Raw genomic sequence first — 8,313 nt, 5'->3', positions numbered from 1 at the left:
TTTTGTCCTACAGACGAGGAAACCGCACGTCCGAAATCGAACTTTGAAGACAGCCACAGGTCTGCGTTATCCAATAGCCATAAAGCTTCGCTTTAGGACTCTAATGATTATGTTGAGGCGCTCTCGCTATATTCTAACAAAACTTCGAAACTATGGCAAATCTGTTTAATGAGAAAGAAAAAATGAATGTAGATTATTTTAAAAGCGACTCGTAGAAAAATACAAATCGTATCTGCAGAGTGATACAATTGAATAGAGTAAAGAAATAAAACGCAGGGACGGGATTCAATGTGTGATTCCCATGGAGAGTAAATATTATTTGAGCGACTGATTTGTGATACTTGATTGATTTTGTGGAAGGGGATCCTAGCTGGTCTGGGCATGTGTTGCAGAGAGCTCCTTGGCGAATATAAACCCGGGATCACCTTCAGCGCAAGCGCACCGCCCCTTGGACAGTGATGCATCTCCATGTCTGACCAGCAGATACGTTTAATTGAGATTCACTCCACTCACTGGGTTTTCAGCTACTTCCACACGTGGTTGATTAGCTGAGCTGGCAGCGACAGTTGCTGTTCAGAGAGCGCTGCAGGCTAGTGGAAAATGAAATGCAATATTTACATGTAAAGAGCATGAGAAGGAAGATCAGATAATGGATATGCCATTTGTATTTGTATTTTTTGGGATCCCTATTACTCTTCCTGGGGTTCAAACACATTAAGGCCTATCAAAAAAATCATATTTACAAAAAAATTATAATCTAAATATTAAAGCTTCCTGGAGTATCCTTAGGGGTTCTTCAAATTGAAACTGTGGGGGGACCCCTATATGTTCTTCAAATAACCCCTTTTAATAGCTCCTCAAAGAACCTAACCTTTTGAAGAACCTTTTGGGGAACATTTTTACTACCCCCCCTATTATTATTAATAATAATATGCATAACAATAACACACTATTTTAGTTTTCAGTGTTTATTATGATTTTAGTGGCAAAGCAGAATTAAAAACCAAATTTGAGGTAAACACCCAGCAGAGCCCCAACTCCAATGTGTATATCCTCTGACATGTTGATGTTAATGTGTTGATGTTCTCCCAATCCATAGCCAGAATGATTTTTGGGGTGCATGGTGATCAAACAGCTTTCCTGTTATATTCAGTGTAGATAGGGTAAAGTCTGTGAACCAAAAAAATAGTAGTTACACAGATGATCAACAAAACATGCACACAACAGTATTCATACCTTGGTTAATGTGGTCAATGTGAATAATGTAGAAGCCTATGGGATGAGCAGCAGTTTAAGGCACTGCATCTCAGTGTCACTACAGACCCTGGTTCGATTCCAGGCTGTATCACAACTGGCCATGACTGGGAGTCTCATAGGGCGGTGCACAATTGGCCCAGCATCGTCCGGGTTAGTGTTTGGCCGGGGTAGGCCATCATTGTAAATAAGAATTTGTTCTTATCTGACTTGCCTAGTTAAATAAAGGTTTAATAAAAAATGTAATAAATACAGTACCGGTCAAACGTTTTAGAACATCTACTCATTCAAGGGTTTTTCCTTTACTTGTACTATTTTCTACAATGTAGAATAATGTAGTAACCAAAAAAGGGTTACATTTTTAAAATATATTTTAAATTTGAGATTCTTCAAATAGCCACCCTTTGCCTAGGTGATAGCTTTGCACACTCTTGGCATTCTCTTAACCAGCTTCATGAGGTAGTTACCTGGAATGCATTTAAATTAACAGGTGTGTCACGGACGTCGTCGTGGAAATGACCGGACCAAGGTGCGGCGTGTGAGCACACAATTTCCTTTAATTTATATAAATGTCACCAACAAAACAAGAAACAAAGAAACAACCGTGAAGCTTAGTAGGGCTATAGTGCCACTAACAAAGTCAACTACCCACAAAATACAAAGGAAAAAAGGCTGCCTAAGTGTGATTCCCAGTCAGAGACAACGATAGACAGCTGTCCCTGATTGAGAACCATACCCGGCTAAAACACAGAAACAGAAAGCATATAAATAAAGAAACTAGAATGCCCACCCTAGTCACACCCTGGCATACCCAAAACAGATAATTTTATTCTCTAGGGTGCCTCTCTATGGCCAGGGCGTGACAAGGTGAGCCTTCATAAAAGTTAATTTGTGGAATTTCTTTCCTTTGCAATGTGTTTGAGCCAATCAGTTGTGTTGTGACAAGGTAGGAGGGGTTTACAGAAGATAGCCCTTTTTGGCAAAAGACCAAGTCCATATTATGTTAAGAACAGCTCAAATAAGCAAAGAGAAACTACAGTTCATCATTAGTTTAAGACATGAAGTTCAGTCAATACGGAACATTTCAAGAACTCTGAAAGTTTTTTCAAGTGCAGTTACAAAAACCATCAAGCGCTATGATGAAACTGGCGCTCGTGAGGACTGCCACAGGATTGGAAGACCCACCTCAACCAAATTGAGATGGTTTGGGATGATTCGGGCCGCATAATGAAGGAAAAGCAGCCAACAAGTGCTCAGCATATGTGGGAATTCCTTCAAGACTGCATTCCAGGTGAAGCTACTTGAGAGAATGCCAATACTGTGCAAAGCTATCATAGAGGCAAAGGGTGGCTTTTTGAAGAACCTCAAATATAAAATATATTTTGATTTGTTTAACCCTTTTTTGGTTACTACATGATTCCATATGTGTTATTTCATTCAAACCCTTGAATGAGTAGGTGTTCTAAAACTTTTGACCGGTAGGGTAAATTCACTGACGAGGTAAGGGAGGAGGATGGTAAATCTGATCTGCATTACATACCAATACCAATTTGTATGCCTCCTTGTCTTTATACCTGCAGACACATACACAAACGTGAGCAGTTCTGTCATCTGCACCAATAAAGCTAGCCTTCAACATATTCTTACCTCTTTGTTGAATGATATCCATTGAATTGTGTCCATTTTCTGTTTTAGAAAGTTTCGCACAAATACGAAAAGATAGATGGTGTCATCAGAAAACAATATAAATGTAGATCATACAAGGGACAAACCTTACCTTAAATTGAGGAGATCTTTACATTGTTCAGTTAAGTGCCTGCCCCTGCTGTCCTTTCAAATCCAAATGTTTTAGTTGGGAAATGAAGTTCCTGCAAGTACCCACACCAACTAACGAGGTTCCTCGATGAACTCCACCTCCTATGGGTTCTTGAAAGAATATTTCGTGGAGATCTTTGAGGGTCTAAGAAGAACCCTTGTTGAACCCCTAATTTTTTGAGTGTATACCATCATTACACCACTACATATCTGCCTGTGTGGGTGTCTCTTTACAGTTTGCATTGTTCCATGAGGTGTAGTTTTATCTGGGGGGGGTTAATCTAATTTTACTGCTTGCCTGAGTTACTTAATGTGGAATAGAGTTCCATGTAGTAATGGCTCTGTGTACAGTCGTGGCCAAAAGTGTTGAGAATGACACAAATATTAATTTCCACAAAGTTTGCTGCTTCAGTGTCTATATATTTGTGTCAGATGTTACTATGGAATACTGAAGTATAATTACAAGTATTTCATACGTGTCAAAGGCTTTTCAAATCAAATCAAATCAAATTTTATTTGTCACATACACATGGTTAGCAGATGTTAATGCGAGTGTAGCGAAATGCTTGTGCTTCTAGTTCCGACAATGCAGTAATAACAAGTAATCTAACTAACAATTCCAAAACTACTGTCTTGTACACAGTGTAAGGGGATAAAGAATATGTACATAAGGATATATGAATGAGTGATGGTACAGAGCAGCATAGGCAAGATACAGTAGATGGTATCGAGTACAGTATGTACAAATGAGATGAGTATGTAAACAAAGTGGCATAGTTTAAAGTGGCTAGTGATACATGTATTACATAAGGATACAGTCGATGATATAGAGTACGGTATATACATATGCATATGAGATGAATAATGTAGGGTAAGTAACATTATATAAGGTAGCATTGTTTAAAGTGGCTAGTGATATATTTACATCATTTCCCATCAATTCCCATTATTAAAGTGGCTGGAGTTGAGTCAGTGTCAGTGTGTTGGCAGCAGCCACTCAGTGTTAGTGGTGGCTGTTTAACAGTCTGATGGCCTTGAGATAGAAGCTGTTTTTCAGTCTCTCGGTCCCAGCTTTGATGCACCTGTACTGACCTCGCCTTCTGGATGATAGCGGGGTGAACAGGCAGTGGCTCGGGTGGTTGATGTCCTTGATGATCTTTATGGCCTTCCTGTGACATCGGGTGGTGTAGGTGTCCTGGAGGGCAGGTAGTTTGCCCCCGGTGATGCGTTGTGCAGACCTCACTACCCTCTGGAGAGCCTTACGGTTGAGGGCGGTGCAGTTGCCATACCAGGCGGTGATACAGCCCGCCAGGATGCTCTCGATTGTGCATCTGTAGAAGTTTGTGAGTGCTTTTGGTGACAAGCCGAATTTCTTCAGCCTCCTGAGGTTGAAGAGGCGCTGCTGCGCCCTCTTCACGATGCTGTCTGTGTGAGTGGACCAATTCAGTTTGTCTGTGATGTGTATGCCGAGGAACTTAAAACTTGCTACCCTCTCCACTACTGTTCCATCGATGTGGATAGGGGGGTGTTCCCTCTGCTGTTTCCTGAAGTCCACAATCATCTCCTTAATTTTGTTGACGTTGAGTGTGAGGTTATTTTCCTGACACCACACTCCGAGGGCCCTCACCACCTCCCTGTAGGCCGTCTCGTCGTTGTTGGTAATCAAGCCTACCATTGACAATTGACAATTACATGAAGTTGATGCAAAGAGTCAATATTTGCTGTGTTGACCCTTCTTTTTCAAGACCTCTGCAATCAGCCCTGGCATGCTGTCAATTAATTTCTGGGCCACATCCTGACTGATGGCAGCCCATTGTTACTTAATCAATGCTTGGAGTTTGTCAGAATTTGTGGATTTTTGTTTGTCCACCCGCCCTCTTGAGGATTGACCACAAGTTCTCAATGGGATTAAGGTCTGGGGAGTTTCCTAGCCATGGAACCAAAATATCTATGTTTTGTTCCCCAAGCAACTTAGTTATCACTTTTGCCTTATGGCAAGGTGCTCCATCATGCTGGAAAAGGCATTGTTTGTCACCAAACTGTTCCTGGATGGTTGGGATAAGTTGCTCTCGGGAAGATGTGTTGGTACCATTCTTTATTCATGGCTGTGTTCTTAGGCAAAATGGTGAGTGAGCCCACTCCCTTGGCTGAGAAGCAACCCCACACTTGAACAGTCTCAGGATGCTTTACTGTTGGCATGACACAGAACCGATGGTAGCGCTCACCTTGTCTTCTCCAGACAAGCTTTTTGCGCCGGATGCCCCAAACAATCGGAAAGGGGATTCATCAGAGAAAATGACTTTACCCCAGTCCTCAGCAGTCCAATCCCTGTACCTTATGCAGAATATCAGTCTGTCCCTGATGTTTTTCCTGGAGAGAAGTGGCTTCTTTCCTGCCCTTCTTGACACCAGGCCATCCTCCAAAAGTATTTGCCTCACTTCCTGAGCAAGCTCTGTACTGGTGGTGCCCCGATCCAGCAGCGGAATCAACTTTAGGAGATGGTCCTGGTGCTTGCTGGACTTTCTTGGGTGCCCTGAAGCCTTCTTCACAACATTTGAAAATGTGTTCTGGTTTTTGGGACTGTGAAGAGACCCTTGTTGGCATATCTTGTGGGGTATGCATGGGTGTCTGAGCTGTGTGCTAGTCATTTAATCAGACAGCTTGTTGCTTTCAACATGCCTACCACAAGGACAAGTAGTGATGATGTCAATCTCTCCTCTACTTTGACCCAGGAGAGAATGATATGCATGTCATTTATGTTAGCTCTTTGTGTACATTTAAGGGCCAGCCGTGCACCACCCACACTCTATCCTCCCTACCACTCAGCCTTCCTGTCTCCCATCATCAATGTGCTCCTTTTTTCTCTGGCGTTGTAACAGAGTCCCCCAGTCTGTTTCCTGTTGTGTGTGGCAGTTGCCAGGTAACGAAGGCAGGCCTCCAGTGGAGATGGAGTTTCCTAAAGCAGCGATTCCCCCAAGGCTGAGAGAGCACTCATAGTGAGTGGGGTTCAGCTTATAGGGCTAATGGGCCCCAAAGCCAGCATGAAGCCCAAACTCAACACTGACCAACAGTTTGCTAACGTGGCACCAAAAACAATCTCCACTAAACACAGAGCATGCGTGAGCATTTTATTATGTGTTTGCAGATCTTCCTTGAGCACAGAGTATAGTGGAAATACTGTGGAGACATCTTTAAACCAGAAGCCCGGCCATTATGGCTGGTCATTTCATTTGCATTGGTCACTCCTACTTAAACAGGGTGCACTGGAATTCCAGAACAAACCCAGTCAAATGTAATTAGGCTAGAAAAGCCGTTTGGCCATTTATTAACAAGATACAGTAGCATAATAGCAAAATGGTAGGTCTTTCCAACACATATACAAATCTGAAAATGTTGTAGAAAATACAAATGACAAAATGTTCTTCCACACAGCTAACATTTCTGCGATATAAATGCTTTAGTGTTCCACCCAGGGGATGGCTAACATAATTTTGTCAAGAAATGTCAAATAGATACATGATCCTGCAGCATTTAAAATGATCTCATTCACAACCATCATACAGAAAATAGACCTGACATATTGATTACGTGAATTTAATGTCAAATCTGATTTTGACACTTATTACAGCTCTTTGATAAATTGCTCCAATGCTCCCTTTTAGTCTGTGCTGACCAATTACTGATAGGAGGATCTTCTATTTCATTCTAATGAAGGTAACTCTATTATTGGGTGTAATGGGCTTACAGTAGCTTTGACATAGGGCACTCACCTGTGTAGATTTTCCACAACACAAATCATTTTATTTGTCACATGCGCCGAATACAACAGGTGAAATGCTTATTTAAAAGCCCTTAACCAACAATGCAGTTCAATGAATAGAGTTAGGAAAATATTTACTAAATAAATAATAAAATAAATAAAAAGTAACACAATAAAATAACAATACCGAGGCTATATACCCCCTGTATATAGCCTCGGTATTGTTATTTTATTGTGTTACTTTTTATTTATTTTATTATTTATTTAGTAAATATTTTCCGGTACCGAGTCAATGTGCGGGGGTACAGGTTAGTCGAGGTAATTTGTACATGTAGGTAGTGGTAAAGTGACTTTGCATAGATAATAAACACTGAGTAGTAGCAGTGTAAATAGTCCACGTGGCCATTTGATTAATTGTTCAGCAGTTTTATGGCTTGGGGGTAGAAGCTGTTAAGAAGCCTTTTGGACCTAGACTTTGCACTCCGGTACCGCTTGCCGTGTGGTAGCAGAGAGAACAGTCTATGACTTGGATGACTGGCGTCTTTGGCAATTTTTGGGGCCTTCCTCTGACACCACCTAGTATATAGATCCTGGATGGCAGGAAGCTTGGCCCAAGTGATGTACTGGGCCGTACACACTACCCTCTGTAGTGCCGTACATTTGGATGATGAGCAGTTGCCATACCAGGCAGTGATGCAACCGGTCAGGATGCTCTCGATGGTGAGGCTGTATAACTTTTTATGGATTTGGGGACACATGCAAAAATGTTCAGTCTCCTGAGGGGAAAATATGCCTTCGTGCCTTCTTCATGAATGTCTTAGTGTGACTAGACCATTATAGTTTGTTGGTGATGTGGACACCAAGGAACTTGAAACTCTCAACCCACTCGACTACAACCCCATCGATGTGAATGAGGGCATGTTCAGCCCCCCTTTTTCTGTAGTCCACGATCATCTCCTTTGTCTTGCTCACGTTGAGGGAGAGGTCGTTGTCCTGGCACCACATGGGTGATCTTAAATCCCTATAGGCTGTCTCATCGTTGTTGTTGTGTGGTCAGCAAACTTAAAGATGGTGTTGGAGGTGTGCTTGGCCACGCAGTTGTGGGTGAAAAGGGAGTACTGGAGTGGACTAAGCACACACCCCTGAGGGGCCCCCGTGTTGAGGATAAGAGTGGCAGATGTGTTGTTGCCTACCCTTACCACCTGGGGCGGTCATCAGGAAGTCCAAGATCCAGTTGCAAAGGGAGGTGTTTAGTCCCAGGGTCCTTAGCTTAGTTTTAGAACCAGGAACAGATATAGCCCTTGGTTCACTCCAGACCTGACTGCCCTTGACAAGCACAAACACTTCCTGTGGCGTACTGCTTTAGCATCGAATAGCCCCGTGATATGAAACTTTTCAGGAAGTTATGAACCAATTTACACAGGCAGTTAGGAAAGCAAAGGTTAGCTTTTTCAAACAGAAAGTTGCATCATGCAGCACAAACT

The sequence above is a fragment of the Oncorhynchus clarkii genome, chromosome 32 (genome assembly GCF_045791955.1).
Source record: "Oncorhynchus clarkii lewisi isolate Uvic-CL-2024 chromosome 32, UVic_Ocla_1.0, whole genome shotgun sequence".
NCBI lineage: Eukaryota > Metazoa > Chordata > Actinopteri > Salmoniformes > Salmonidae > Oncorhynchus > Oncorhynchus clarkii.
Note: the sequence above shows the minus strand (reverse complement) of the source record.